The 23,623-nt window shown below is 35.3% G+C and overlaps 1 non-coding gene and 1 pseudogene across 1 annotated transcript; both read right to left on the bottom strand.

Moving 5' to 3' along the window:
- Window positions 1-1,348: 1,348 nt before the first annotated feature.
- LOC127899415 (gamma-terpinene synthase, chloroplastic-like) lies at window positions 1,349-22,710 on the bottom strand (annotated as a pseudogene).
- LOC127899533 (small nucleolar RNA R71) lies at window positions 10,177-10,280 on the bottom strand. Its single transcript, XR_008051410.1, has one exon. It is a non-coding gene; the product is annotated as a small nucleolar RNA R71 (small nucleolar RNA).
- Window positions 22,711-23,623: the final 913 nt, after the last annotated feature.

The raw sequence follows: 23,623 nt of genomic DNA, 5'->3' as shown, positions 1-23,623 counted from the left end.
GTTATTAAGAATCATTACAATTATTATAATAATTAATGGTAATGATACATAAAATATTACCTTCAATAATATTTACATAGGATATAATGATTTTTTTTGTTATAATTTCATATTTTTATTATAAAAACACGGTTTAGGATATTCAAACTTAATATTTTGATACAAAATTCAAGCAATTAATCTTTCATAATCTAAAGGTTGATATTGAAAGACAAAACAACATTTTAGGATATTATATCATTCACCATTGAATTGCATGAAATTAATAGTTTATATTTTGTGTTAAAAATTTAAATTAAAATAACCTAACTCTAAAAGTACATATCCAAGCCATCATGTAATTATATACACGTATGTATTTTTCAATTATGGTTGTTGAATAAAATATTTCCCATTTGTTGTGACTCATGTAGTATCCTATAATATCATTAATAAAACATAGATCAAATAATTTATTATAATGCCTTCTATGATCATTATTGTTTAAATATTAATGGTTTTATAATTAAATTCATACAATAAATTATTATTAAGACCTTATGAAATATCTTTGTATAAAGTATTATTAAAATAACATTACTTGTTAATTACATTTATTTTAATGCTATTATAGGTAGTACATAATAATTTTAATTTCAAAATTATTTGTCTTTTTTCTTTTTTTTTAGTGACTTAAAAGTAATTATGAATTGATTAGATAAAAAGTTAATTTACAATGTGATGAAATACTACAACATGTAAATTACTAGTTACATAATTACTTATCCATTAAAATTAAAATAAGAGTGAAGTTTCTAATATTTAAATCCAATGATCCCATTATTGATCGTGGGATTCTTATCCCAACATAATAGAATTTTTCTGTCATTGATTAATTAAAAATTAAAAAAATCTGCATTTACGTGCAAATTGAAGTTTACCTGTTATCCTTTAATTAATTAATTTTTGTCCATTATATTAAATGAATGGTAGAGATTAAAACACTTAAATCTAAGCATTCTCAACAACCTCATTATTAATGTAGAAATATGTTCGTATGTACGCATATATGTATGTATGGGCATTTATATCAAATGACAAAAATACAATATGTAGACAGTATCTCGTGACATATATCATTGCTCAATTTACACACAACATCCTTAAAATAATTTTATATAATACTACGAAAACAATAATGAGGTTGGAAACCCAAACAACATTTATTTTTTTATTATAAGGAATGATTTGGTGACCGCGATGATGTACCTTGTGCAACTGCTGGGATGTCAAGATTTAGGAAATCTAGAATGCGACTGCACACACTTAAAACAAAATCCTTATTATGAGTAATGCTACGTTGACATAATTATGGAATGGGATCAATCAGTAAAGATAATACACAATCCTCAGTATTTTCTTGAACACCGTGTCCATCTCCAAATTGGTACACGCATAGAGCTATCCTCGCCAAATTCAATTTAATCCCAACAAAAACGTCAGAAAAGCAATGCACGTTTCCAAATCGATCACTGTTCATCTGCATCCATGTCTCAGCAATCAAATCTAGTATATCTTCACGAGCCTACCCTCTAAAACTCCAAACTTCGTGCATGTGACATTGAATTGATTTAGGAACATCTCCTCTCTTTAGCTCATCCTAATAATTAATTAAATCAGCATCTATTACAAACTAATTTAACAATTAATCGATCATCTAAAAATCAGATCGTGGGTACTACAATTTGTTATAGAGAATATCCTATATAGCTGATGACAGTTCCTAGACTAGTAATAAGAATATAATTGTGTTCTCAGCGAATATGAGATATTTTCCATAACACAAGTAATATTAAAAATTAATTAATTGTACCGATGATGTTCCCAAATCGCCTGCAAGTCATAGAATAATTGATGAAAAACAAATTATATTGGGATAATCTTGCAAGTATTCCAAGGCCTCTTTTGTTATTGGATTTGCTGAAAAAACATATGCATGGATTAGAATTACAAGTGCTGATATTGAAATAAAAGCATTTTCCAAGCATTCTTGGAGAGTTGGCATGTAGTCGCTATTGTACCACTTTGCATCCACTAAATATGCTTTGCATATATCTGCACAGTGAAAGTTTTATTTTTATATATCGAATTAATTAATATAATATGAGATAATATCAAATACAAAAGGCATAAATTAAATTAATTAAAGGGAAAATAATCCTAACCACTTCAAGAGTATTAAAAGTATAATGAACCACCACAAGTTTTATTAAAAAGCCAAAGGAAATGAAATGATTTTTATTTATCATCTATTTTACAATGATATAAATATACAAGTTATTGTAACAATTACAAGAGAAAGTCCGACGAAAATAAATGAAGAAGGGTAGTAGTTGTCCGGTGTGAGGAAAATAAATGAAGGAGGATAATAGTTGTTAGGTGGGTTAGTGGCAATTATTATGTCTATTTCAAAAATCATCATTGCATGTCATCATTGTATTTTTGCATGTGCTCTGTAATTATTATGCTTGCCTGCCAATAAGTTTCTAATAATAACTTTGCACCACTAACTCAATAGCCACCATTAAATAATCTAAGGTAGCAAACTAATTTATGCTAAAAATGAAAAACATATGGTAAAATTTGGGGGCCAAAATATTATTTTATAAAATTAAAACTTGGGATCTTGTGGAGCTAATGTTAGAAACTCAAAGCAGCTATTTGCACTTTTGATATTCTTGAGGTGATTGGAGAATAATCTCCCTTAATTAAAATAAAAGGTTTAGTTTACTAGTACTGCTTACTTAAGATAAGAAATAATCATGCCAACTCCTTCATCTCTAAGAGCATCAAAAGCCATTCCATTTATGGAATTATGGAGAGCATGAAAGCACAGATTCATATATTATGGAAATTGATCTATTGTAGTGGCGTCCCATCTAATACATTCATTATTGCAATTAATATCAGAAATATTAATTTATTGAATCTGCGAGTCCATGCTAAGTTGCTAAGAATGTAATATAGCTAAATTAGAATAAGATAGATGTACAAATATATAAATTCACAAGTAATGATTTAGTAGACGACTTGCTCACCTTGTGTTAGGCGATATTGTACATGATTTTATCTAATTAATCCACAACTTTAGTATTCATTAGGAATCATAAAATTATATTATGTGTTCAAGTACTTATTATCGGATGAGCATTATTGCTCACTAAATCATGTTCCACAAATAATCATACGGATGATAAAAATAACTATAATAGATAAAAGTATCCTTCAACTGCATCAATGAATAGCTCAAGTTCATCCAAGGTCCCATAGACATCATAAACATCATCGATTGTTGTTATTAAGGCATTGACCCTTGTAGACATATATTTACAATATCCAAACTCAAGTTCGAATATCACCCCCACGGTCCAGAAAAAATTCTCCATTAATCTATCTCTTGCAAAATTCAACTTCTCCACAAGTCTTGTTTTCTTCCACCACCTGACACATAATCAATTAGCATGAAATTAAATAAGTTACATATATAGTGCTCAGTTAGACTTGATCATTTTTTTGTGCGGATGTCCATATGTTTACAAATCATATAAAGAGGCTCTACATGAGCTCTGTTACGGCACAAAATTTTTTTACAAGGTTGTAGAATGGTGAGTCTGCACTTTATGAGAAGGACTCTAATAAGATTATTTATCTAGATTCTTACCTTGGACACATATTTGAGACCCTCTTGGCGTGCAGCTTGCACAATATTAAAGTCAAGTTTAGCAAGCTCGAGCAAGAAAGATTTCGTGTTTGGTTTGCTCTTGCATACATCAGTGAACGACCTTGTCTCCAATCTTTGCATCCTCCAATGTAGTGGAAGTTCCAGGGCATGAGTCACTAATGTACAGAGATATCCATCATTATTTTCATTATTATTATGCTTGACTACGTATTCTTTAACGTATGTAGTGGTGGAATTTATAGCATCAAGAAAGATATTGCTTTCTCCTTCTACCAAGAGATACGCAGCTTCAGACAGAGCTAAAATTCCTTTGCAATCATCACCGAGGCATGATAACTTAAAGCTCCTCTTCTCATCCTTGAAACAGGAAAACGTTTCTACAATTACTTGCGCACACATGCATGTGTCTCATATTATTAATTAGATAATCTAGAACCAAGAATCAGAATGAATTCTTTTAAGATCCACTAAGACAGAAGGAAAAGTTGTGGACAAATGCTAAAGTAACCGAGCATAGTAAAAAACAGTGATAAATCAGTGCCAGCCACTTACATTGTTCTTCAATTGAGTAAACCAACATTGGCTTATCACTGTTTCTGTCAAATTTTTCTGTATAGATATGATTAGACAAAAGTTGCATGCATCCATGCGTACCTTTCGCAGGTATATCATAAACATGATGCCTTAGGAGTCTGAATTTGAGGGCTACAACATATAAACTTTCTTGTTTTTGTTTATAATTGTTGTGATTATTAGTATTCTTATTGTATATCCTAACCAGAGTTCTTTTGTTTTCATCCTCAAAGTGATAAGATAATCCAAGTCTTTGCAGAGTATCAATGAGCTCAAGTAGGTGTAGAGGATCAAAATCCACCACCACTTTATGATCATCCTGCTGTAGCATCGCCCTCACTTCTTTCCTAATATTTTCCTCTCTTTTGACATAAGATTCTCCCAGGGTGATATAATTAAACCAAATCATTTATTATTTTATTAGATACATGTGTATATTTAAACGAACTAATTGCAAACAGATTAAGTAAATTAAGTAATTATGTACCTTATGTTAGGAAATTGATGGGTGAAGCAGACACGCAACTAAAGTGAAATTGGAAGAAAATAAAGAACAAGCACAAAGAGGACACAAGAACATTACGTGGTTCGGCTTTTAGCTTACATTCACGGGCAAAGACAAAAGGATAATTTTTCACTATATAGGAAGAATTACAAGTAATTTGAGATAAATTCCTCAGTATCCAAAACCCAATTTATTACACCCGCACTCTCATCTATAAATATTGAAAACAAATACTTATAAAGAGAAACTTATTTTTCTCTCTTTTATAAGCTCTCGGATGCACTCAAAATGGGATGGAAAACTCATTTGCATGGCTCCCTTTATATAGCCAATTGTTGGCTAACAAATTCCACAAGTTAGGTTTGACAACCACCTAACTCAACCACCTCCATTTCATTTTGTCCATCGTCGGTAATCATCAAATCAGAATATCAATGTCGGCACCCATTTTTCTTCATTTCTTTCCTTTTTTCTTCTTTCTCTTTTGTCTTATTTCAATTTTTTTTTTGCCCTTTTTGGTAGATCCTTGACATTCTCCCACTTGGAGATTAGATTGGAGACTAATCAATCTCCACATCATCATTTCTGCTTCGCCATTATTATGTTGCCTACGTTTCTGCTAGGCCACTAGAGGATCTACTCTAGATAAACTTGTCAGCATTGATCGGCTTGGTCAAAACATCTGCTAGGTTCTCTTTGGTATGGATTTTCTGCAAATCTACACTTTCATCTTCCACTACTTCACGAACGAAGTGATACTGAAATCATATGTGCTTTGTCCTGGAATGAAAGGTTGGATTCCTTGCAATGTGCAAGGCACTCTGACTATCACAAAACACAGAAATTTTCTCTTGTTTGTGCCCGAGCTCCTTTAATAACATTTGTATCCAAATAGCTTCCTTGCAAGCTTGTGTAACTGTCATGTATTCTGCTTCTGTTGTAGATAAAGCCACAATAGTCTGCAGTTTCGAAACCCAGCTTACAGCTCCTTTTACAAGTGTAAACACATAACCAGTAGTAGATTTCCTTTTATCAAGGTCTCCTGCAAAATCTGAATCCATATAACCCCTGACAGTAAACTCTGATTCTCCATAACATAATGCAACATCTAAGGTTCCTCTGATGTATCTCATAATCCTCTTCACAGTTATCCAATGCTCTCCACCAGGATTCGCCATGTATCGACTGACTACTTCCACTGCTTGTGCAATGCCTGGTATTGTACATATCATAGCGAACATCAAACTTCCCACTACTGATGCATACGGTACTTGAGACATCTCACTTCTCTCTGCTTCATTGTTAGGACACATACTTGAGGATAATTTAAAATTAACAGGAAGTGGGGTAGAAATTGACTTACAATCTTGCATGTTGAAGCGCCGCAAGATTTTCTTCAAGTAATTCTTCTATGAAAGCCAAATCTTCCTGTTATTTCTGTATCGGTGAATTTGCATCCCTAGAATCTTGTTTGCTGGTCCCAAGTCCTTCATTTCAAACTCCCTAGCCAACTGTGCCTTCAATTCTTGGACTCGATCTTTGTTGGGGCCTGCTACCAACATGTCATCCACGTACAACAGCAAATGATGAAATCATTATCTTCAAACCTCTTGTAATATGCACAATGGTCTGAGTTGAGTCTGTTGTATCCAAGGCTCATGATGAAGGAATCAAATCTCTTATACCAACACATTGGCGCCTGTTTGAGACCGTATAAAGATTTGTTCAACCTGCAAACTAAGTTCTCATTTCCTGTTTCTGCAAAACCTTCTGGTTGGAGCATATATATTTCTTCTTCAGTTCTCCATGAAGAAATGCAGTTTTCACATCTAACTGCTCTAAATGTAAGTCAAATGTAGCATACATCGCCAAGACTACTCTAACTGTTGTGAGTCGAACTACCGGAGAAAATATCTCATTAAAGTCAATACATTCTTTCTGAGCATATCATTTCACCACCAGTCTTGCACGATACCGCTTCACTTGGTCATTGTCATCACATTTGATCTTATAGACCCATTTGTTACCAATGACTTTTCTTCTACGTGGTAGTGATACAAGTTCCAATGTCTTGTTCTTGTGTAGAGCCTCAATTTCTTCCTACATTACTGTCATCCACAAAGTAACATCTAACCTGTTTAAAGTTTCATGGAAAGTTGAAGGCTCTCCAACCTCTGTTAGAAGATAGTATGCAACGTTGATCTTTGTGACATACTCCGAGTGCCACGTTGGCGATCGTCTCTCACGAGTTAACCGACGAACTTCTGGAGCCTCGGACTTGACTGGTTCTTGTTCCTCGTGCTCTGGTGCTGCTTCAGAAGAATCTGAATCTTCTGGATTATTTTCCATATACCGGTATAGTCTCTAACTTTTCTTTTACAATACTATCATCATCATCTCTCCTTTGCAGTTGATCTTCTATAAAGATAACATCTCTGTTGATGACGATCTTGTGGGCAGTGGAGTCCCATAGACGATACCCATTTACTCTATCAGCATACCTCAGAAGATACATCTTCTAGATTTTAGATTCAACTTTGTTCTTTCTTGGGTATTGTACATCACGTACACAGGACATCCAAATGCATGTAGGTAGGAATAATCAGTTGGCTTTCCAGTCCACATCTCCATCGCTGTCTTTAGCCCAATAGCTGCAGATGGCGATCGATTTACTATATAGCAGGCAGTTTTGGCTGCTTCTGCCTAGAATGAATTGGGTAGACCAGCAGTCCTCAACATAACTCTTATCCGTTCTGTAAGAGTTCTATTCATCTGCTCCGTCACTCTATTTTGTTGAGGAGTGTATGCCATTGTGAATTACCTCTGAATACCTTCTTACTTACAAAAAGCAAGAAACTCGCCGTCTATATACTCTCCACCATTATCTGTCCTCAAGCACTTGATCTTTTTACCAGATTCAAGTTCCACCCGCACTTTGTATTCTTCAAACACTGGAAATATATCTAACTTTTTCTTAATTTGATACACCGAACATCTTTTGGAATAATCATCAATGAAAGTCACCATGTACTTTGCACCTCCCATGGATATAACCGGTGATTCCCAAACATCAGAATGAATCAAGTCTAGAATGCATTTACTTCTAGCAATAGATCTACTTAATTTTAGTCTATGTTGCTTACTTGTTGTTGAGTGTTAGAAAATGCATATTTATAAAGGAGAAAACCGTCATTTTACATTTCAAGTCTTACTAACAACCCTTACTTTTATGTATTTAACCTTCTTGTGATTTAATTACATGTGTTTTATTTTAATTAAGTATTTTATGTATTTTAGGGGTATTATAGTCATTTCACAATAAAGGAGAAATCAGACGGCAAAACGGACATCACTTTTGAACTCAGGACGGTCAAAAACCTTAGGAGGAGCATAAAAGAAAAAATAGCACTATTCACATGTACGGTACTATTCACGTGTACGGTACTGTATACGTTACTGTTCACGACACTGTTCACATAGACGGATGATGATGTGGCATTGACCGATGATGTGGCATTGACTGATGAGGTGTCACGATCCTGTTGGACTAAAATTCTTATGTACTGTTGATGGTGACGTGGCAGCATATCAGTGGACGAAAAATCTCGCGTACGGTGCATGCATCACACAGGATTATTTTCAACCAAACCGCGTTACTGTTCATCCGGGTCAAACCGCGTTACTGTTCAAAGTCGGGTCAAACCGTGTTACTGTTCATCCGCGTGGTCAAACCGTGGACTATTGACTGATGACGTGGCGCAATCCTGAGCGTCCAAACTGTTTTTAATCCGATGGCCATGATTTACTCCATGTATCTATAAAAAGAGGGCCTCTCCCCCCTAATTTGATAGCTCTGAATTCATTTTGGGGATCCATTTTCTGTAATTCCCTCTCCATCTTGTATTTTCTTCATATTTTAATAAATTTCCATTTTGCCCCTAGTTCAACTATGAGTGGCTAATTTTCTTTCAAGCTTGGGTTGAAGGTGAAGTCTCAACATGTGTCATGTGCTTAATTTGGTAAATTTATTTTCTCTTCCCCTCTAATTTTTGTGGATGTTTTGACTTCTCGTCGACAAATAATAATAGTCTTGTCTAGATACCGCCTTGGTTACACCGGCTCTCTAGTATAAGGTTATTATTATTTGGCACGATAAGCCCTTAGCACCATATTGATTAGAGCGTGGTTCATGAGGTGTGGATTCCCCCCTCATGATTTAATTGGCATTAATACGGATTATTTAGCCCATGATGCATGTTGATACGAATCCAGATACCCAAGTACGTCATTTCAATATAATTCTCGTCAATTTATTCTCGCCATTTCAATACCAATTTTAGAATTTATTCTCGCCATTTTAATTTAAGTTTTAGCATATTCCAAATCATTTCCACCATAAATCCAATCACCCATTTACAAAATTAATTCTACACAATTAAAATCCACCTCCTCGTGGGATCGACACTCGTCACCATAGATCTATACTATAATAGATTCGTGCGCTTGCGAGTACATTAAAATTTGCACAACAAGTTTTTGGCGCCGTTGCCGGGGAGGTAAGTAATTTTAATTCATAGAATTATTTTTTGTGAATAATTTCTTTTATTGGTTTTATTGTATTTTTTTTTATTAAAAAAAAAGTGAATCTACATTTAAAGGTTAGTATTTCTTTCCTTTTTCTCTTCTTTAAAATTCTGTAATTAAATTTTCAATTTATTTTTCTTTGTAATTTTTTTTTGTTTATTTTATTAATTTAATTTTTAATTTATTTCACGTATTTATTTTTGTGTATTTTTATAGAAAGGTTGTAATAGCGCAATAAGGTTAGTATCGTAATTTCTCCCTCTTCTTTATTTTTATTTGTTTTGTTCCCATCTTTATTTTTTTTTATTTGTTTTGCATGCATGGTCGTAGGTCATTATTACCTAATCTTGAACCTATAGACCTTGAACTAGAAAAAACACTTCGCACGCACAAGAACGTTAAAAATAAAATGGATTTACAAGCACCACAAGAGATGCCATTTAAGGATTATTTCAGTCCTTTAGCAAATTTGAGCACATCATGCATAAGATACCCAAATGTAGCTGCTAGGAGTTTTGAACTAAAACCTAGTGTGCTAAATTGTCTCCCCACATTTTATGGCCTAGAAAATGAGGACCCATATAATCATTTGAATGATTTTCATGCTATTTGTCAAACATTTAAATATGAGAATTTTTCAGATGATAATGTTAAACTTAGATTATTCCCATTTTCTTTAAAAGATAGAGCTCGTTCATGGCTTAATACATTGCCTGCCAATAGCATTGCATCATGGGAACAAATGGTAACAAAATTTTTGAATAAATATTTTCCAGTGCATAAAACCAATGCTATTCGCAGGGAAATCTCAGAGTTTACTCAGAGAGAAGACGAGCAATTTTTCGAAACATGGGAGTGATTCAATGGGCTACTCTTGAAGTGTCCACATCATGGGTACGAGAAATGGCACCAATGCCAATACTTTTTGGAGGGATTATTGCCGAATGTGCAAGAATGGCTAATGGCAACAAGTGGAGGAGAGCTAATGTCAAAAAGTGCATCAGAGATTTAGGAATTCTTCCAGCGACAAGCGGATAATTCCCAACAACGGAGTCGATCACTCAGGAATACGAGAAGAATTAAGGGAGTAAATGAGGTTCACATTGGCGAGTCAAGTTCAGAAATTAAAGAAGTCAAAGCGATAATTGAAGGTCTCTCTCGACAAATAGCATCGTTATCGACTGCTAAATCAACAGAGCCACATGACCATGACTCATACTCAGATCAAGCCAATGCCATAGGTGTAATGAGAAAACCATCGAATTACAACCCATACTCCAACACATATAACCCTGGATGGAGAGACCACCCCAATTTTTCATGGTCTCAAGGACTCCAACAGAATGGACCAGCAGCTCCAGCTCCACCAATGCAACAAATTCCTCAAAATCCTCAAGCCTCTCAGCCACCATTCAGACCATACAATCAAAACCAGAACTACTCTCAGCCCAGACCATGGGAGGATGCATTCCAGAATTTCAAGAATGTTACTCACTCCACGATCGAGCAACAGAACCGCACCATTGATGGACTACGAAATGAATTGAGAGCGGGCTTTAACTCACAAGCCCAATCAGTTTCAAGCCTCGAGAAGATGGTGGGACAACTTGCTTCTTCAGTTCAGACCTTGGCAATGACTGTTGAGAAAGGCAAGTTTCCAAGTCAACCAGTGCCTAATCCTAAAGGAGTACATGAAGCAAGTACCAGTTCACCACAGCAGCATGGAGAGGTCAAAGCAGTCATGACCTTGAGAAAAGGAAAAGAAGTCGACAACAAAGTGGAGATGCTGGTGACAAAAGAAAATCAAATTGTACCTGTGAATGTTGAGGAATCATCACCGGAGGAGAAAGAAGAAACCAACCCACGGGAATATGTTCCCAAAGCTCCATTTCCTTAGAGGTTAGCTAAAGGAAAAAAGGGAAAATCCACAGGTGAGATTCTTGAAATCTTCAAACAGGTAAGTGTTAACATCCCTTTACTTGATGCTATTAAGCAAGTTCCATCTTATGCCAAGTTTCTTAAAGACCTTTGTACTAAAAAGAGAAACATGCATGTTCAAAAGAAGGCATTTTTAACAGAAAACATTAGTTCTATACTCCAACATAAAATTCCTTTAAAATGCAAAGACCCAGGCTCCCCCACTATCTCATGTAGTATAGGGAACCACACAATTGAGAATGCTTTGTTGGATTTAGGAGCTAGTGTAAATCTTTTGCCTTACTCTGTATTCGTAAAACTTGGACTGGGAGAATTACACCAAACTCCAGTGGTGTTACAGCTTGCAGATCGGTCCACGAAAATACCTCGTGGTATTGTGGAGGACGTGCTTATCCAGGTAGACAAGTTCTATTTTCCTGTTGATTTCATTATAATTGACACTCAACCAATACATGATTCAAGGAAGCACATCCCCATTATTCTAGGACGACCTTTCTTGGCAACTGCGGATGCTCACATTCAATGCAGGACTGGAAATATGCAGTTGTCCTTCGGCAACATGACTATGGAGTTGAACATCTTCAACATTGCCAAACAACCTCACAGTGCAAATGATGGAATTGTTGATTTGGATTTAATTGAAACAATAGTTGATAATACTTTTCTTTCAAACTTTAGTGATCCTTTACAAACATGTTTTACTCACTTTGGTTTAGATTTTGATATTGACAGATCAGTTGATGAGGTCAACGCCCTACTTGACTCAGCACCATCCATGGACACTAATAAATGGAAGTCAAGAGTTGAACAACTAGCACCATCAGAGAAGAAACTCATCCCATCATCAGAATCACCACCGAAACTCGAGCTCAAACCATTACCCAATACTCTGGAATATGCATTTTTGGGAGAAGAAAGTACTCTGCCGGTAATCATCTCATCATCCCTAAATGACGAACAAAAAGGTAAGTTGTTGGATGTTTTGAAAGAGCACAAAGGGGCATTATGATGGACCATAGCAGACATAAAAGGTATAAACCTAGTAGACTGCATGCATTACATTCACCTTGATGAAAATGCTAAATCTACTAGGGAAATGCAACGTCGGTTAAATCCTAACATGAAATAAGTTGTTAGAACTGAAATCCTTAAGCTATTAGACGCAGGTATCATTTATCCCATTTCTGATAGTTCATGGGTCAGTCCTGTTCAAGTTGTCCCCAAAAAGTCAGGAGTCACAGTAGTTACGAATGCTGATAATGAATTGATACCCACTAGAGTAACTACAGGATGGCGTGTATGCATTGATTATAGAAAATTGAATTCTGTCACACGTAAAGACCATTTATCGATCAAATGCTTGATAGATTAGCAGGCCATGAATTTTATTGCTTTCTAGATGGCTACTCAGGATATAATCAGATTCCCATAGCACCAAAAGATCAGGAGAAAACTACTTTCACTTGCCCTTTTGGCACATTTGCATATAGGAGAATGCCATTTGGATTATGTAATGCACCTGCTACATTTCAACGATGCATGTTAAGCATTTTTTCTGATATGGTTGAACGATTCCTTGAAGTCTTTATGGATGACTTTTCTGTCTTTGGTGATTCATTTGATCAATGTTTACATCATCTAATACTAGTTCTGCAGAGATGTATCGAGAAGAACTTGGTCTTAAATTGGGAGAAATGTCATTTTATGGTAAAACAAGGTATTGTTCTCGGTCACATCATTTCGAGCAAAGGTATTGAGGTTGACAAAGCCAAGGTGGATCTCATTTATAATCTTCCTCCACCCAAAACAGTCAGAGAAGTAAGATCTTTCCTTGGGCATGCTGGTTTCTATAGACGTTTCATTAAAGATTTTAGCAAAGTTTCTAGACCCTTATGCAATTTACTTGCTAAGGATGTACCTTTTATCTTTAATGATTCATGTCTTGTGGCTTTTGAAAAATTAAAGCATTTGTTGACATCATCACCCATCATTCAAGCCCCAAACTGGAGCTTACCATTTGAGCTCATATGTGATGCATCTGATTATGCAGTAGGAGCAGTATTAGGACAAAGAGTTGATCGAATTCCCCATGTTATTTATTATGCTAGTATGACATTGAATGATGCACAGTTGAACTATTCAACTACTGAAAAAGAAATGCTAGCAGTAGTGTTTGCATTGGAAAAATTTCGATCATATCTCATTGGTTGTAAAATAATTATATTCACGGATCATGCTGCTCTTAAATATCTTCTCATAAAGAAAGATGCAAAAGCTAGACTAATTCGTTAGGTGTTACTTTTGCAGGAATTTGACTTGGAATTCAAAGATAAAAAAGGGACAGAAAATGTTGTGGCGGACCACCTCTCTCGTCTCCATCTTGACACAATTACAGAGCCATTAATATTGAATGAGTCATTTCCAGATGAACAATTAATGAGTGTGGAAGTATTGCCTTGGTATGCTGATATAGTTAATTATCTTGTTACAGGTAAACTTCCTGAGCATTGGACCAAGCAAGACAAGGCAAAATTCTTTGTAGAGATAAAGAATTTCTTTTGGGATGACCCGTATTTGTTCAAGTATTGTGCAGATCAAATTGTTAGACGATGTGTCCTAGAAAATAAAATTCAAAATATTCTTTCATTCTGCCATGAACAAGCTTGTGGAGGTCATTTCAGTGCTAAGAAAACAGCGACTAAAGTTTTACAATGTGGTTTCTATTGGCCAACTATATTTCGAGATGCTTACACTTTCTGTTCTTCATGTGATAGGTGTCAACGAATGGGGAGCATTACACGAAAGAACATGATGCCACTAAATCCAATTTTAGTCGTTGAGATTTTTGACGTATGGGGTATCGACTTCATGGGACCCTTTCCCCCGTCTTTTGGCCATCAATACATATTGGTTGCTGTTGACTACGTATCGAAATGGGTAGAAGCAATTCCATGTAGGACCAATGATCACAAGGTGGTGATAGCATTTTTGAAAAGCAACATTGTTTCACGCTTTGGATTCCCTCGAGCAATAATCAGTGATGGTGGTGCCCACTTTTGTAACAAAGCATTCAAAGCTCTTTTGACAAAGTATTCAATCACACACAAAGTGGCGACCCCGTATCATCCGCAAACCAGTGGCCAAGTTGAGATTTCCAATCGAGAAATAAAGCACATATTAGAAAAGACGGTGAGGCCGGACAGAAAAGATTGGTCATTAAGACTTGATGATGCCTTATGGGCATATAGAACGGCTTTCAAGACCTCGATTGGGATGTCACCCTACAGGCTAGTGTATGGAAAAGCTTGCCACCTATCTGTGGAACTCGAGCATCGTGCGTATTGGGCCATCAAGAAATTCAATTTTGACATGCAGCAAGCCAGCTCAGAAAGAAGATTACAGCTGGCAGAACTTGGAGAAATTCGCAATGATGCATACGAAAATGCCAAGATTTACAAGCAACGAATGAAAGTCTTCCATGATAAGCAAATTATGAGAAAATCGTTCACTCCAGGTCAGAAAGTGCTTTTATTCAATTCTCGCTTGCACTTATTCCCAGGTAAGTTACGCTCTCATTGGTCTGGCCCATTTATTGTTCATACTGTTTTTCCACATGGGGCAATTGAAATTAAGGACCCAAAGAACGGTGTCACGTTTAAAGTTAATGGTCAAAGATTAAAGCCATATCTAGAATACCAACCACATGGAGAAGACATCGAAATAAATTTGAGTGACCCACCAAATTTGAATTGATTTTTTTTTTCAGTGATTTGATTTTTTTTTTTTTCTTTCTTTATTTTATTCTTTTGCTAATTGAAATTATTTTTGCATAAGTGTGTTTGTTTAACTATTAAGTTTTCTCTTATCATTTTTAATCATGAGTCTCATACTTAGACCATTCCTCCTGAACATTCTTAAACCACTTCAACGTGTCAAAACTCATCTCAAAAGGCAGATTCAATTTTGTAAAACACAACGCATTTGGGCTCTACAACCACCAGAGTTAGTAGCCTATGTTAAGGGTTTAGAACGCCAACTCAGAGACATTGAGAGAAGTGTTTACGACATCCAGTTGGAGCTTGAGGTAAATTCAATAAGAGGACGATTTTAATTTTCTTTATGTGTTTTAATTTGTTTTTCTGTTTGTGTGCTTTAGTTTGTTACCCCGGTGAAGTGGCGAATAACGGTACTCCGTGACAATCAAGTCGGTTACTTCAGTTTCCCATAATAACTGATATTCTGAGGCGAAAGTATGGACAGAAACGAGACTCTAGCGAAGCTTCACAAGCGATTCCCTTCACTTCCTCAGAATGCCCTTCTTACGATCTATAAAGCTCGGTCCGAACGCATGAGATTGCTCATGAGGAATAATATACTTGCTGATATTCGTTGGTTAATTGAGGTGAAAGTACGATTGGCATGTGAGTTACCTCCAAAATTTATTGCATACATGCCTGGTTGTGGTAAAGGAAATTATGCAAGAAAACGACGAGCTCGAAGAATTTCTGTTGCTTGTCATAAGTGTGCCAGAATGAGTTGCAATAAAAACCCATGTTCTTTAGGAATGGTGTCTGATAACAGGGAAGATAAGATTCAATTCATTAGGGATGGCTTGAATAAGGAGTCATTGGATGATATCCTTCTGTCTCTTGAAACGCATCCCAGTGGATATGTGCAAGGAGCGATTCTCCAGTTATGGCCATTATTCCAGAAAGAGCATGCACAATATAGTCTCGGGAATCTGACTATAAACGACCCTGTTTGCCAGTTTATAAGAAAACTGGATAGGAAGCCTATTCTCGACCCATAGAGGGCGTTCAAGCCGTTTCTGGACGTAAAACCAGAGGAAGATGTAAGCCACAGTCGCAACTACTTGTAAATATCCTTTTACTTTATTGTTATTTTATTTCACTATTGTCTTATTGTTTGCATTATTGTCTTTAATAATTTTATTACTGTTTGCTTTTTCCTTTTTACTGTTTTCTTTTTGACTTGCGAGCCACGTGCTTTACGCGTTATTTGACATTGACATATTACCTCATACACAACCATAACCCATTATCACCGAGACTCTTAAATGTGATTTCTTTTTTTTTTGTCAAGCACTCACAAATTATTTTTGAGAAGTATCACAATGTCAGCTACTCCCAATAGACAATTCAAGAACATTTGTGTGCTTTCTGGATTTACATATGGCAAACATAAAGAGTTCGTTGAGGCAGCCATAGATCTTAGTCGAAGCATAGCAGCGAGAAAATTACACTTGGTGTATGGAGGAGGTAATCGAGGGTTATCAAAAATGGTCTCAGAAGCAGCTTTTATCAGAGGAAGTCAAGTGTTAGGCATCATCCCAAGAGTCTTAAAACCATTGGGCAGTTCGTCTGACTCATCAACTGGAGAAGAGTTAGTCGTCTCAGGTATGCAAGAAAGAATAACTGAAATGCTTAATCATGCTGATGCTTTTATTTTCCTTCCAGGAGATCTTGCAACACTAGAGGCACTTATGACACTAGCATCTTGGGTCCATCTACACATTCACTAGAAACCCATCGGTTTGTTAAATGTCAATAAATTTTATGATGGCTTTATCGCATTTCTTAACCATGCAATAAAAAACTATTTCATTCCTTCTAATGTGAAAAAACTCTTTATTTGTGCTCACACTGCTACTGAGCTACTTGATATGTTACAAACTTATAAACCGGAGCCAGACCCCTGGACCTTTGTGTTGGAGCGACCAAATAATGATGGTAACAGTAGCCGCAGTAAGAAGTACAAATTAGATTTAACTCTCCGCCTGTAAATATTTTCTTCTGTGTTGCACCACCCAGGTGATGTCTTCTAAACTCTACTTCTTTCCTTTACAACATTGAGGACAATGTTTCGTTCTGGTTGAGGGGAGGGAATAGTCGACAATTGTGGAATCTTGGTTAAGTTTTTACTAATTTTTTGTTATAGAAACTAACTGTTGCTAACTTTTTGTGTTGAAGATGGCTGAATATGGAGTGTAGTTACTCTAAAAACGCATCTTCATTGTTCGAAAAAAAAAATTCTTTTTCTTTATTAAGTTTTGATGTTCATTTTTCTTCTTCTTTTTATTTTCTCCTCTATAAATATACATTTTCCAACTTTTGAGTCGAAGATGGCTGAATATGGAGAGTAATGCCTCTAGAAACGCATCTTCTAAGTTAAAAAAAAAAAAACCATTTTCGTTTTCTATCATTTTAAGTGTAACTTTTCTAATTAGTTTTTATGCATCATTTTCATATCTCTGCATACATATTTTCCTTTCATGTTTAGAATAGGTTAGGGGATAGAATGTTGTTTAAAAAAATAAAATTGTGTGATTTGTTTTAACATTGGATGACATGATTAATTTCAAATTTTAGTATTTGTATTATCTTTGGTCTTAAGTGATGTTACGCTATGTTTGCTACTTTATATGTTGATGTCGGAGACAAATATGAGTTGCTTGAAGGAATGAACATGTCATAAATAAATGCCAAGTGAGTTGTTGAGCCTATCACTTTCTTGGAGAGTAACCCTTTTGCCCATTCTCTATACAGCTTAGCAGTTTATTATTTTATACACGATCTCTAAATTTCTTTTGAGTTAACCCTAAAAAAAAAATTATAAAATAAAAAAAAGAGAAAAAAAAATGTGTTGCTACATTAGGAGGCCCATCTAACTAGTAGACATGGATAATTATTTAGAGCCCTAAAAGACGATGGAAAGGCCATCTTTTATCCGTTTGAGTCTTTCTAGCCATCCCTTTTATTAAATATCCATAGTTACCCCTTTTGAGCCTTTTAAAAAAAAAAAAAAAAAAACCTTTCCTTTGTCAACTTATCATCTTGACCCACTCCGATTTGGAGTATTACCCGATGTCTTATAAGTTCCATCACCTATTTATGTTTGAGAAAAATATAAATAATTATTTTGTTCAGTGAAGTTATACAAAAAAAAAAGAGAAAAAAAAACAAAAGTTGTTGTTTCAAAAGAATAAAAATAAAAATAATAGGTGAAATCCACCTTGCAACTTCCAAAAAAAAAAAATTATCTGCATTTTTCTCAAACATACACTTTGTTTTCCTTATTTCCCTTCTTTGTTAGCCATGTCCCTAGCCTACGTTACGTCCTAATAAAAGTCCTTCTTGATTTTAGGGAACTATAGTTTGAAGTAGAAGCTAGTTATATGGGCTAAAAAGATGTAGTGATGCATAATTAAAAAAAAAAGATAAATAAAGTGGGTTGACTTACATTTTATTTGACTTGAGATCGTATTATTTCTAAGATGAGGGCATATTTATTTCATCTTGGTGAGAGCATGTGATATCACTTCTTTATTATTTTCTCTCTCAATTACTATTCATTGGAGTGACTATTTTTATTGGGTTTAATTTATTTGTGAGAATGTCACTACTTCCAGTGAGATTTTGGGGTTTGACATGTCATTCTTGAAAGTAGCTATAACAAAGTCTACTGGGCTAATTCATGTGGATGGTTGATGTGGGTGTGATGTTGTTTTAGACTGGAGATAATGCTTATACTTTTATTTGATTGCTATCATTAATCTGATTGAATAAACACGGGTGTTTCTAAAAAAAAAAAAAATTTCATTTTGAATTTGAATTTTGTTTTCGCTTTATTTGCTAGGGACTAGCAATAAGCTGGTTGGGGGGTGTGTTGAGTGTTAGAAAATGCATATTTATAAAGGAGAAAACCGTCATTTTACATTTCAAGTCTTACTAACAACCCTTACTTTTATGTATTTAACCTTCTTGTGATTTAATTACATGTGTTTTATTTTAATTAAGTATTTTATGTATTTTAGGGGTATTATAGTCATTTCACAATAAAGGAGAAATCAGACGGCAAAACGGACATCACTTTTGAACTCAGGACGGTCAAAAACCTTAGGAGGAGCATAAAAGGAAAAATAGCACTATTCACATGTACGGTACTATTCACGTGTACGGTACTGTATACGTTACTGTTCACGACACTGTTCACATAGACGGATGATGACGTGGCATTGACCGATGATGTGGCATTGACTGATGAGGTGTCACGATCCTGTTGGACTAAAATTCTTATGTACTGTTGATGGTGACGTGGCAGCATATCAGTGGACGAAAAATCTCGCGAACGGTGCATGTATCACACAGGATTATTTTCAACCAAACCGCGTTACTGTTCATCCGGGTCAAACCGCGTTACTGTTCAAAGTCGGGTCAAACCGTGTTACTGTTCATCCGCGTGGTCAAACCGTGGACTGTTGACTGATGACGTGGCGCAATCCTGAGCGTCCAAACTGTTTTTAATCCGATGGCCATGATTTACTCCATGTATCTATAAAAAGAGGGCCTCTCCCCCTTAATTTGATAGCTCTGAATCCATTTTTGGGATCCATTTTCTGTAATTCCCTCTCCATCTTGTATTTTCTTCGTATTTTAATAAATTTCCATTTTGCCCCTAGTTCAACTATGAGTGGCTAATTTTCTTTCAAGCTTGGGTTGAAGGTGAAGTCTCAACATGTGTAATGGGCTTAATTTGGTAAATTTATTTTCTCTTCCCCTCTAATTTTTGTGGATGTTTTGACTTCTCGTCGACAAATAATAATAGTCTTGTCTAGATACCGCCTTGGTTACACCGGCTCTCTAGTATAAGGTTATTATTATTTGGCACGATAAGCCCTTAGCACCATATTGATTTAGCATATTCCAAATCATTTCCACCGTAAATCCAATCATCCATTTACAAAATTAATTCTACACAATTAAAATCAACCTCCTCATGGGATCGACACTCGTCACCATAGATCTATACTACAATAGATTCGTGCGCTTGCGAGTACATTAAAATTTACACAACACTTGTAACACAATGCTCGCAAAATGATAAACTTACCGATTTGAGCCCTGGAAGCAATTTTCACTCAGAGAGAATTTTCAAACCTTGTTCTGACATGTGGCCAAGTTTGAGATGCCACATCATCGTTGATTCTGCTCCATTTGACGCGACACACACATCAGCCTCATGTAGTGTTTCTCCTTTAAGCATGAATAGATTAGCACCGATCTTTTCTGCCTTCATCAATACAAGCGCACATTTAACAATGTTCATAATTCTATTCTCAACATGAGTTTTATACCCATGATTATCCATTTGTCCTAAAGACAATAGATTTTTTTCAGGCCATTGACATGTTGTACCTCCCCAATTGTGCGAATTATATCATCAAACATTTTTATTTTGATAGTACCAATACCAGTGATCTCCAAGGCATGATCATCTCCCATATATACAGATCCTTCTGAGATAAGTTCATATGTGTGGAACTATTCTCTCCGAGAGGTCATATGCTAGGTAGCTCCTGAGTCTATAAGCAAAACATCATACAATTGTTTTCTGCCTTCTGAAATAGTTGTTGCCTCGCTGTAGAGAATTTCGCCATCATCTGAGGTACTTGCTACACACCCCTGAGCATTTGATGACTCAGGTTCTTTGCCCTTTTTTTCTCTTATGGTTACTCCAATACTCTTTCTTGATGTGCTCTTTCTTGCCACAGTTATAGCATTTAACATTCTTCTTACTTCTGGATTTTGATCTACCATGATTTTGACTCCCACTGGGGCCACGTTCCGTTGATCTCCTTCTCGTCACTGATAGCGCCTCCGCTTACTGCGAACTTGCTTGTCTGTTTTTCTTATTTTTCCGCATGCTCTCCTTATTTAATACGGAGGCTGCAACATCGTCGAAAACTAAACTGTCCGCTGGATTATTGTTCGTCAGGTTGATAATGAGTTGATCATACGAATCTGGTAGACTTTGAAGTAGAAACTCTGCACGTTCATTTTCCTCTATATTATATCCCAATGTTGTGAGTTGTGAAAATAAAGTCTTCAAGGTGTTGATGTGGTCGGTCATTATTGTAGATTCTGCCATTCGAAGAGTATAAAGTTTCCTCTTCAAGAAGATTTTGTTATGTAGTGACTTGGCCTCGTACAATTTTGTGAGAGTATCCTATATTTCCTTCACTGTATTTTTCTCCGCCATACTGGATAATACTCCATCCGCAAGTGCCAAGTGTAGATCAGAAATAGAATTGCCATCTATCTCATTCCACTTGTCATCAGATATCTCCATAGGTCTATCTCTAATTGCTGCCAAGCAATTATTTTTCCTCAATATAACTTTTATCTTCATTTTCCACAACGAAAAATTATTCCCGTTGAGCTTCTCAATTTCATACTTTGCCACAATTTTGTTGATAAATACCACACATAAGCTAGTGTACCACCCTGAATAGTTATGAGTATGTGTGAGAATATACACCAAGAAAGTTCTCAGGAAAGACTGGAGGGGTCACAATGGTCTCACTTAAAACTCAGACTCCTTAAGCTCTTATCGCCTTTGTGACAGAACTTTCCTAGACATGTACAAAACCGCACAGTTGCTTTTTTCACACCACTATTCCCTGCTTTGAACTGTAAAATTCTTGGATCGCTTCCATCGTTTCTCGTGAACAATACCGTATATGTGAACAATGTCGTATACATGAATAGTACCCAACTCTAAAAATACAACCAATAGCTCTGATACCACTGTTAGGAAATTAATGAGTGAAGCAGACACGCAGCTAAAGTGAAATTGAAAGAAAATAAAGAACAAGCACAAAGAGGACACAAGAAAATTATGTGGTTCGGTTTTTAGCTTACATCCACGGGAGAAGACAAAAGGATAATTTTTCACTATATAGGAAGAATTACAAGTAATTTGAGATAAATTCCTCACTACTCAAAACCCAATTTATTACACCCACACTCTCATATATAAATATTGAAAACAAATATTTATAAAGAGAAACTTATTTTTCTCTCTTTTATAAGCTCTCGGATGCACTCAAAATGGGATGCAAAACTCATTTGCATGGCTCCCTTTATATAGCCAATTGTTGGCTAACAAATTCCACAAGTTAGGTTTGACAACCACTTAACTCAACCACCTCCATTTCATTTTGTCATCACCAAATCAAAATGTCAATGTCGGCACCCATTTTTCTTCATTGTCTTTCCTTTTTTCTTCTTCCTCTTTTGTCTTCTTTTTTTTTTTTTTTTTTGCCCTTTTTGGTGGATCCTTGACGCCTTATATTTACTCTCAAGTGACAAATTATAATCAGAACCCCAAATAGATGGCTAGTAATTGGCAGATCGCCTAATAATCGTTTGATCAGCAGCAAACTTAATAGTGGTGGATGCAGCCATGCGGTACTGGACTCGAGTAACAATTCAGGAGGAACAAAGACATTACTGTTGCTTGGTAATGATATTGATAATCTTGTGAAATAGCATGTCGCCGGTAGTGAAGAAAGCAGATAAGGGCCATAATTAAGAATTTTTCAAGGAGTGTATACATGAGATCTATATTAATTGCTCAAATTATTAGGAAAATGGAACTATTACATGAGATTCTTCAAGTCCTCAATTATGTCATGGCTATTTATACAAAATCTTGGGCTCTCTTAATATTTCTTTTACATTTAGCCTCAAACAAAAATGCAATTGATATGGCTTTTTGATCAACTCATAAATGAATCTGTCGTTTTCCTTCAAGAAAACTCCTGTTAAAACTCTGTTTGCAACCCTAAAGTAGTGATACAATGCTTACTCAAATAGCATTATTGTTTTTTCAAATAGTGATAAAATGCTTACTTAATATATATAGAATTTTTTTTTAAATAAATGGGTTGGTGGTGTCATTAGGCTTAGTGGAAAAGATAATATTAACAAAAAGTAATATTTTTAGTATTTCATGTTAAATAAGAATTTGATAATAATTTTTTTCCACTAATTTATTTTCCAAATTCCTCATTGTACAACAATTATTTATGCAAACCAATCCAAAAAAAAAGAAAGTCTGTGATGTAGATTTCTAAGTCCACAAAAAGCAAAATGTTGAGCAATGCGTTTGTGATCAATTCATGAATAAATCTGTGATTTTCCTCTTTTTGCTTGAAGAAAACTCCTATTAAAACTCTGTTTGCAACCCAAAGTTTCCTAAGTGTAATACAATGCTTGCTTAATATAGCATTGTTGTTTTTTCAAATAAATGGGTTGGTGGTATCATCATGCTGAGTGGAAAAGATAATAACAAAAAATAATGATTTTAGTATTTCGCGTTAAAATAGAATTTGATAATAAAATTTTCGCTGCTTTATTTTTCCAAATTCCTCATAACAATTATTTATGGAAACGAAAAAAAAAAGTTTTCTGATGTAGATTCCCAAGTGCAGAAAAAGC

The sequence above is a fragment of the Citrus sinensis genome, chromosome 8 (assembly GCF_022201045.2).
Source record: "Citrus sinensis cultivar Valencia sweet orange chromosome 8, DVS_A1.0, whole genome shotgun sequence".
Lineage (NCBI taxonomy): Eukaryota > Viridiplantae > Streptophyta > Magnoliopsida > Sapindales > Rutaceae > Citrus > Citrus sinensis.
Note: the sequence above shows the minus strand (reverse complement) of the source record. Positions and strands in the feature narration are given on the sequence as shown.